General features: G+C 33.4%; 1 long non-coding RNA gene across 1 annotated transcript; it reads left to right on the forward strand.

The window, feature by feature from the left end:
• Positions 1 to 2,039: 2,039 nt before the first annotated feature.
• LOC104218052 (uncharacterized) lies at positions 2,040 to 6,821 on the forward strand. Its single transcript, XR_708896.2, has 5 exons — positions 2,040 to 2,322; positions 4,127 to 4,222; positions 4,300 to 4,384; positions 5,013 to 5,133; positions 6,665 to 6,821. It is a non-coding gene; the product is annotated as an uncharacterized lncRNA (long non-coding RNA).
• The last annotated feature ends 3,795 nt before the right edge of the window (positions 6,822 to 10,616 follow it).

The following is a 10,616-nucleotide window of genomic DNA, read 5'->3' on the forward strand; positions in this document are numbered from 1 at the left end:
TCAGTAACCTTTTGGTTTACAATAGAATGTGCTTCAATTGCACTAATTCTTGTCCAATACAAGCCACAAGATAAAGATGGGAACTTCTCAATAACCCTCTTTTGGTCAGAGACATTCTTGGTAATGATGAGATATTCAAGATTATTCTCATCTATTGTCTCAATATGATATCCATTTTGATGGATATCTTTAAAACTCAACAAGTTCCTCTTGGACTTGGAGGAGAACATTGCATTCTCTATGATAAGTATTGTTCCCTTAGGTAGAGTTATAGTAGCTATTCCATAGCCTTCAATTAATTTACAACTACCAGAAATTGTAGTAACATCTGCCTTACACATACTTAAATGAGAGAAATATTTCTTCTCTTTGAATATTGTATGTGTCGTACATGAATCAATTAAACAAATATTTTTATAATTGAACTTTGATACAAGTTTACCTAGAGAGATATCGACATTTGTTTGATCCATTGGATAAAACTGTTGAACGTTTTCTAATCTTGCTTCACAGTTGAAAGGTCTTCTAGGTCTTGATCAATTGTTGTTTGCTAATTCTTCTCTAAGAGGTAAGGGAAGACAACGAACACTGCTGACTTACGTACACAACCTTTCAGTATAGGCGTAACTGGATATTGAAACATAAAACATGTTTCTTAATCTTTTTGAGACGGTAGAGTCTCGTGATGATAACGTGCTATAAAACAATAAAGAAAATATTGCAAAGAAAGAGAGAGAATTCTTATTGATTTTGGGATGAATTACAATGGAATAGAACCATCTATTTATAGGGAGAGGGTGACTTAGCCACCAAGTAATGAACCCTAGAATCTCTCTAAATATAGATATTCACCATAAATAAAATTTTATTTATAACCGTGTATGAGTTATTGAACAAATATCAAAGAAAATTCTCTTACTTTTAATAGTAACAAAAAATAGAGACATCTGGTCAAAACTCATAAGTTGCCTGATAAGAGAATGCATGTGAAACATATTTTCAAGGGAAATTGCCGTTAGGATATACGAGGAAAAGAAACCTAATGCTCCTATTTCTCTCAAATAATATATATTTTAAAGTCCTTAATATTAGGACTTCTACATAATTAAATAAGGAAATATTTAATAATTAAAATTTCAGTTGATTTTAAAGTCCTAACTATTAAAAAATAACTAAATTACAAGTACTGAAAAAGTTTATTTTTCAGTAATATTTTTCTATAATTTATAAATTTGTTTATTGACCTTGCTCGATGGTCTAATAACTATGGAGGGAATTACAAATGTCATAATGCACTTCAAAGTACCTATAACTAACAATCACATTTTTAAGTTCCTTTATTATATTTATATTTACGTTACCTTCTCTTCAAATATATACATTATAAAGTCTTAACAAAAAAATCATTGTTATTTGGTAAACCCTTAATTTAAATAATAATTGACTTCTTAAAACAAATTTAAAGCGATAATGATATTCTACGTTCATACATAGAATGAAAGGGTTTCAAATCTCTATATATTAAAGCAAAAAAGTTTGTCTTCTCATTTAGCCAAGTGATAAGTTATTAAAAAGCCAAGTGGCAATCTATTAACAAGACATTTGGCAACTTATTTCAATTAAAAGAAATGTTTTAATATACAGATTTTTCGGCCAAAAAACACTCAATCATCCCAATTTTATCGCCTCTTTTCTAGAAAATTTCACTTACCGTTGATTGTATATGTTTTCAACTAAATAAATTAAAAAACACTGAAATCTATATATATATTAAAAGTAAGAAAGTTTGTCTTCTCATTTAGCCAAGTGGCAAGTTATTAAAAAGCCAAGCGGCAACCTATTAACAAAATATTTGGCAACTTATTTCAATTAAAATAAATATTTTAATATACAGATTTTTTGGCCAAAAAACACTCAATCATCCCACTTTTATCGCCTATTTTCTAGAAAATTCTACTTACCGTTAATTGTATATGTTTTCAACTAAATAGATTAAAAAATACTGAAAATTACAAAAACACTACATCTTAAACAAAAGAATCATGTTTCATGTTTACTAAAGTTTTTTTTTTATCTCTATCTCTTCCTAAAAAAAATTCTCAATTCTCATCTTAACTCAATTGTCAACATCACTTGCTCATGGAAGATGAGAAGAAAATTAACAACAAGAAACAGTGTATGTTTACAAAAACAGAAACGCGCAAAGACCTCCTCAGATCGGAATGGTTATTATCTAAAATGGAGAGATTTCTACTTGGAAAAGATTCATAATTTCCCAGCAGTAATTACATTTTATCATCTCCAACCAAAATCCAATTCAAGGTATGTTTGTGCAGATGACTTTCCTCTTTAATTTTAGATATAAACCCTAAATTAGTTGCTTGGAATTCAAATTTCTATTTGTGCTTACATTTTATGGGCTGAATCACATATTTTCCGGCTCTTTTTATGAAAATTTCTTTTTTGTAAAATTAATGCACTTAAACACACGTATTTTGTTTCTTATTTATAGCAAGTAAAATGATATGCAAATATATATTATATACTTTACACACACACACACACATATATATATGACAAGAGGGGTTGCTATGATGGTAAGCAACCCCCACTTCCAACCGAGAGGTTGTGAGTTCGAGTCTCCCCAAGAGCAAGGTGGGAAGTTCTTGGAGGGAAGGATGTCGAGGGTCTATTTGGAAACAGTCTCTCTACCCTAGGGTAGGGGTAAAGTCTGCGTACACACTACCCTCCCCAGACCCCACTAAGTGGGATTATACTGGGTTGTTGTTGTTGTTGTTGTATATATATATATATATATTATAGTTGCACCGAGCATATACTTTTGTACAAACAATTCTTTGATCAAACTTTCTCTAAGGCAAAATATGACGGCAAAAGTTGACTATACCAGTGATATATCAAGTAACAAGATGAGTTGGAATTTGATGGTACGAGTAGTGAGATTGTGGCACGTTCCAGACCACGATAAACCTGCCAATCTGTTCTCCCTTGAATTAATTATTCAAGACGAAAAGGTGCATTCCTTTTTAGATGCATTTTTTTTCCCATATTTCGACTACAATCTCCATCTTCTAATTTGTACTATGGAATTCGTCAGGTTTTGCATGTATTTAATCAACTGCAATTTCAGTTTTTTATGATCTAGATTGAAATATATTACTTATTCTAAAATGAAAAGGTGCATTCTTTTTTATTTGTTTATCTGTAAAAAAGGTAAAGAAGTGTTCGCCAAGCCTTAAACTAAATACTTTTTTCTAAAGTAGAAAAGAATTTTTATATACTTGAAATCATTTGTATTTTTTTTAAATAACTTTTTTCATGGGCAAGAACATTTTTGGATATATTAAACTATAAAATATCTAAGATTAGTGTCATATGAACTGTAATTAACATAAAATCTGCATTATGTGTTATTGGGGAAAGTCAGGCATTCAAATATTATATTTTACTCATTGGTGCTTGATTGTTTAATATAATATGTGACAATACTCTACAATTGAGAATTTCCCTGATTCAATATTATTTATGAATTGTTTGTTTATGGGGCGATCGGATTCATGTGACTGTTGGTCGATCCTTATACGTATGTTCAAACCAAAGATAGAGGAATTGGGTTTGTACTTTATGAAGAACTTGTGGTTGGACCAAATAATATGAAACTTAAATACACGGGGCATAAATTGAAGTTGGTATTTACTCATAAGACTACTGTAGAGGAATCAAATGATCAGCTTTTTTGGTATGAGTATCTTCGACTTAAGACCTTATGAGTATTTAGTAAATCAACTTGATGTTGATGAAAGTGAACTCTTTGGTAATTATTCCTTTCGCAGTTCTTTTAGTTGAATGTCTTATCAACTTTGTAGTGACTTTTTAAAAAAAATAATATTATAGATGTCATAAGAGAGATTGTAAGTTATGGTGAAGTAAAATCACATAACCAAGGTGATAAGACTAGTGCTTTTACGAGTGTGGAGCTTGAAGATCATGAGTAAGATTGCGTATAATACTTTACTTTGTTATATATTTTAACAAGATTACTTATCATGTGATTAAGTTGTTATATAATTTATGTAGGAGGAATAATATTTCGGCAATTTTTTAGGAGAATTCGTAGACCAAATTTTGCTATATTTGGAGGGATTACCCAATCAGCCAGTTATAGTGGTTATGCAGATGATAAAAGCACACAAATTTCAAGGTATTTCAATTGTCTTTCTGACATGAGAGATTTATTTTATGTTAATTTTTTGGTTCTGAAACTAATGTTATATATAGGCAGGTATTCTGTGCGTATTACTTGGCATGTTTCAAAGCTCTAGATTAATACGAATCTTCCTCAAGCTGTTGATTTTAAGTCCAGGTTGGTTATTTGAAAAATTAAGTTTATGTGGATACTAAAAAAATTATTGTTTATACTTAAAACAAATACAACCTTGCGTAAATACATATTGGCAAGTTTGAATGAAGCTAACTCTTTCAGGATCAGTCAAATACCTTCTCAGCGTAGTTATTCTGTTTCTGATTGGATGCTTACTACTGCTTATCTATTTGGTTTAGAAGATCATCATTTAATGGAATATAATGATAACATACCTCAATATCAGATTCAAAAATTAATAAGCGACATTAATGGAACTAATTGAATATCTTTGCTTATCGCTGCATATCTATTTTGTTTTGGACATCATCTTTTAATGGAATAAAATGAAATTTTCACAGCTTATGCTCCTTGGCATTTAGATTGATATTCCAACAATTAAATTTGAATTGTTGCGACTGTAGTGAATCTTCAACTTGAAAAATAATGGTTACATTAGGGGTGCAAGAGATGCTCGGAGAAGGTTGATAAAATTGGAAGTAAATTTCACCGCAAAAAATGTGATCGCCTTGATAGTTCTGACATTCATAGGTTTGATAAGCTTCTCTATTTACTTAAAAAATTAAATAAAAATTAAGTTTAAATTTCTTATTCTTAACGTATCTTTCAGGTACAAGCTTCAAGTGCAAGTAATGAATCGCACTAGCTTTATATCTTTGTTGCTTTGGGATCGTGAAACAATAAAACTCATAGGGAAATCTGCTAACGAGTTAAATCAAAGTTCAGTAGAGGTAAATTTTTTCATTTTAATTCATAATATAATTTTTCAATTAAGTTAAATATGGTATATATGCAAAATTATAGTAAAAATTAACTCGCACCTCCAATACACCCTTATAGTTATAGGAATTGGCCATTTGTTATATCACATAAAATAAAGAGCTCTATTATTTTTTTGATACCATTCCCTTTGCCATTTTTTGGCACCAACAATCTTTGTAGACAAATGATATTGTTATTATATAATTAACGTGAATAATGAAACAAAATAAGAAGTATATCATAAAATGACGTAATGTAGTCTACCAGAATGAAAAGTAGGCTAATGGTTTAAGGGATGGTTTAGTAAATGTACTTTTTATTTTATTTCTTTTTGTGTTTTAGAACTTCTAACACTAATCTGGTCTTAGACTTCTGGTGCTGTTGATGAGTGTTCCTATCCAGTGGAGTCATATGACATTCTTGACAAAAAAGTCATGTTTAAAGTAACTGTTAAGAGCTCCAACATTAAAGTGCATGCGAAAGTTTATAATATTGTTAAGATTAGCGAGAACGATAAACTTATACAGAGTATCTAATATAGAGTATAACTTATTTTCATGTTTATCGTATGTCCAGAGCTGAAACATTGTTTTCCTTTCCATTTTTCAAATATAAAAGGATATTTCTAGTTTTTTACTGCTCTATTTGTGGTGGTGACGAGAAGCTCCCCAACTACATGTATATTAGTGTTTCCAGAGTTAATTCTTTGTGATGGGATGTTTGACTTTCACAGTTAGTGGAAAATTTTACTATATGTCTGACCGCAGTCCAGTTGCATCTCTCCTTTACCCAAATCATGGACATTCTGTACAATTTTCCATGTTCTTTGTTGTTGAAGAGGGAAAATCCTATGTTTATAGGTCCGGACATTAAACTTCTGGTGATGTTGGTTTTATCCTGCAATGACAGCCAGCATGAAGTTGAAGACAGTTTTCGACCTGCTGAATCTAGCTTTTTTCCTGAGATAAAGCCTTAACTTTAACAGAAATTTGTTATTATATAATGGTGTCGATGCACCACAAAGTGTGAAACGTGAGAGCCCTTGAGATGAAGTACCTGAAGATATTTCTGGTTTGTCAAAGCAAATCAATGACAGAGAAAAAAATAGGTGAATGTTTTCCTGACCCTCTCTCCTTTTAGCCCATCGAGAGTCATAGAAGAAAGTTTATTGTTAATCTAAGGTAGATCTCATTATCTACACTAAATTTTTTTCTTCTTCTTATATACCCTTTGGATATACTCTTAGTCTTGATGCTTACTCAGAGAGGTAGGAAGTGTGATATCATGCATGAATGTAGTTGGAGGAGTCTTCCTTTAGAAGATTTAAGCTTGATTAACTCGAGCTTAATAGTGATGGAATGTAAGGTTCTATGTATAACTGACATTTCCATTTTACGAGGGTGACTTTAGTATCTCATACATTCTGTTTCTCATCTACAATATGATTTTAATAATTTATTTGTCTTTTCTGATTATCTGTTAACTATTTTCTTTTTGTAGGTTTTCATGGCTGATAATGAGATGCTTTCTCCTGCAAGGAATCCTGCCAAGAGAAGTAGAGAGGAGAATGAACCATATGTAGTAGAAGTTGATTATAATATTGCATAATTATCAAGTAATAAGGTCAAAAGAGTGATTACACAGGAGATAAATTGTCACGACCCAATTCCCGAACCTGGTCATGATGGCGCCTCTCATGAAGACAAGGCCATCCATTCAACCCAATTCATCCTTTTAAGACAATTAATTAACACAATTATAGTATAAACATGGTGTAATAATATCCAATAGCGGAAAGTATAGATAAAATACGGAAATCCAACCCAACTCAGCCCTAACCGGGGTATCACAAGTCATGAGCTACTACAGAGTTTACTAAAATTCTACAAAGTATGGAATTAGGAACAAAGTCTGAAGATATCATAAATAACAGAAGATAAGGGAGAAAACGGGTCTGCGAACGCCATGAGCTACCTCGATAACTCCGATGAAAACTGAACAACAGAAAACTCGCTATATGCCTCAGGAATACCTATACCTGCACACATGGTGCAGGGAGTAATGTGAGTACTCCGACCCAGTGAGTAATAAATATAAATAATGACTGAAGGTAAGAAAACACGTTAAGGTACACAACATTCTATACATAAGCAGTGAAATCATTTAAAATAACAATTCAGTGAAACATCATATGAAATTTCTTTTAAACCAGTAAAACATGTAATTTGGCAGTAAAATGACGAGTAGAATCTGCCCCTCGGGTTCAATATCAAAACAACAAGTAGAAATCTACCCCTCGGGCTCAGTATAAAAATAATAACTAGAAATCTGCCCCTCGAGCTCAGTATCAAAATAATAAGTAGAAATCTGCCCCTCGGGCTCAGTATCAAAATAATAATTAGAAATCTGCCCCTCGGGCTCAGTATCAAAATAATAAGTAGAAATCTGCCCCTCGGGCTCAGTATCTCAGAACAGTATCAGCCCCTCAGGCTCAGAACAGTATAAAGCAACCAGTCAATGAAATAAGAGCACATAATTATTATGGCAGATAATGCAGATAAAGAATAAATGCATGAGTGCAATGCAATGCATATGATGGTACCCTTTGGTACCCACTGTGGCGTGCAGCCCGAGCCATCCCTATTTATTTATCGTCAATGGCGCTCACTGGGGGTGTGTACAGACTCCGGAGGGGCTCCTACAGCCCAAGCGCAATATCAAGCCATCTCATGGCATCAAATCTAGGACCTCAGCCTCATATCAATCTCAGTATAATCACCCAGGCTCTCAGCCTCAATATCAATGTAATCAACCAGGCTCTCGGCCTCAATATCAATGTAATCAACCAGGCTCTCGACCTCAATATCAATATAACACTGCTGCGGCGCGCTGCCCGATCCATGCTCAGTCCAGAAATCATCATAAGCCCCTTGAGCATTTGTAAAACAGTAGTTCTCAGCCCGAAATATCATTTAGAAATATCATTTAAGTTTTCAAATCTTAGAAAGATGACTAAGTTTGCAAACAAATATTTAAAACCTTGGACTGAGGTCAAATGATATGCAAAATATCCGAAAACAGTGATATCAATCCCTGAAGGATTCAAATAATTGGTAAGAAGCCTACAATTGGAAACATGACTGAGGATATAAATTCTTTAACAAAATAAGTGAGGAAAACCAGTCAATAATCCCCTAAGGGTTCTACAGGTCGGCACAAGCCCCCAAGCATGGCAACAAGCCCAATTCACAATAATAAAGTATACATCTCAACCAAAAATGTAGTAAAATATCTCTCGGGACGGACCAAGTCACAATCCCCAACGGTGCTCTACCCCACGCCCGTTATCCGGCGTGCAAGTCACCTCAATATAGCATTACGATGTGAAATTCCGGGGTTTGGAACCCTCAGAACAGCATTTACATCTATTATTCACCTCTAGCCGGCCAAATACTACTCTGCGATGCCCTTTCCTTTCGTATCGACCTCCTCGCGCGTCGAATCTGGCCAAAACCACAAGTAATACATCACAATAGGCTAAGGGAATATAACCCAATCGAAAAGACTCGAAAAATATCAAAAATCACGAATTTTGCAAAACTTGAGCCCCGGGCCCACGTCTTGAAATCCAGAAATTTTTACATCAAAATGTTTCTTATCTTGCCACGAGTCTATACATATCAAATTCACAAGAATCAGAGTCTATTTGACCCCTCAAATCCCAAATTTAGAATTTCAATCTCAAGCCCTAAATTCTTATAATTTGGCTATGTTTTCATGGATTTCTAGGATGATTCTTCAATAAAACCATGTATTTAACTCATAAAACTTACCTCCAATCGATCTTAGTTAAAACTCCCTTCAATCCCCGTCCAAAAGCTCTCAAAATGACTAAATATGGTGGAGAAATGGGGTGTTTTTCGCGAATGAAATGTAAACATTCTGCCCAGAATTTTTCGGAATTACTGTTCACCCCGTGTTACTGTTCACCCGTGGTACTGTTCATGGATATTGTTATGGGGTACTGTTCACGGCACTATTCACGGATACTTCTGCGGGGTACTGTTCACCGCACTATTCACGGATACTGTTACGGGGTACTGTTCATGGGCACTGTTCATAACTACTGTTCACAGTGCTGTAAAAAAATGCAGCAGCTTTATTTTTTCGTGCTTAAATCGATCCGTTAACCTTTCAAAATACACCCGAGGCCCTCGAGACCTCAACTAAAAGCACCAACATGTCTTAAAACATTATCCAAACTTGCTCCAATCGTCAAAACACCTCAACTAACGCCAAAATCATCAAATTATATCAAATTCAAGCCTAAGTTCTTTTAAAACTTCTAAAACACACATTCGATCAAAAACCCGACCAAACGATGTCCGAATGACTTGAAATTTTTCACACATATCCCAAATGATACAATGAAGCTACAGTAACTCTCGTAATTTCATTCCGATACCCGGATCAAAATCTCACCTATCAACCGGAATTCGCCAAAATACTAACTTCGCCAATTCAAGCCTAATTCAACACCGGACCTCCAAAATTACTTCCGGTCCTGCTCCTAAGTCACAAATCACCTCCCGAAACTAACCGAACCGTCGAAATTCACATCCGAGCCCTTTAACTCATAAGTCAACATCTGGTTGACTTTTTCAATTTAAACCTTCTTAAAAGAGACTAAATGTCTCATTTCTTGTCAAAATCGCTCCAAATAAATTCTAATGCACCCAATACCGATAATGAAACATGAGGAAGCAGAAAATGGGATGAACGAGACAGTAACTCATGAGACGACGGGTCTGGTCGTCACAAAAATCTATGAAATAAGGTTATTTAGACGATTGCATTAGTAAGTAGTTTGGTACGAAGGAGAAGTAGTTTAAGTTGTATTTTAATTTGGTTTCTGTCATTTAGAATCATGATTTATAATCTAAAGTTACTTGACTTTTTATGTTATCGACTTGATTGATATTAGAAGAGCTACTAGAAAGTTTTGAATTATCGCATTTGAACGTTTATGTTGTTATATCATTCACAGAATGATGAGAAGGAACCTTTTTATGTTATATGTGAGTTAAGTGAATGAATCAAGACTTGAATAAGTGTCTTTTTGTAGTTAAGGTTTCCGTATCTATTTGTGTTTGTGAAACTTTAAACTTCTTATATATGTTTTATGTATGAGATATTGATGTCACCTCTGTAAAATGAAAAAAAAGGAATCAATACTCCAGCCTTTATGCCACAACATCCCAGTTTAGGAACCTGGGAAAAAGGTTCTTAAAGTGTACGATTAGAAACTATGTGATTTTTGAGTTTGAGATGACTACCTTTTAAATTCATCATCCTTGACCATATTTCTTATTTATGTAGTAAATTTACCATACTTAATAGCATTGAAGTGAGCAGATAATTAAGAACAATATTATCACACTAATATTCAAAA

Source organism: Nicotiana sylvestris, chromosome 8 (genome assembly GCF_000393655.2).
Source record: "Nicotiana sylvestris chromosome 8, ASM39365v2, whole genome shotgun sequence".
Classification (NCBI taxonomy): Eukaryota; Viridiplantae; Streptophyta; class Magnoliopsida; order Solanales; family Solanaceae; genus Nicotiana; species Nicotiana sylvestris.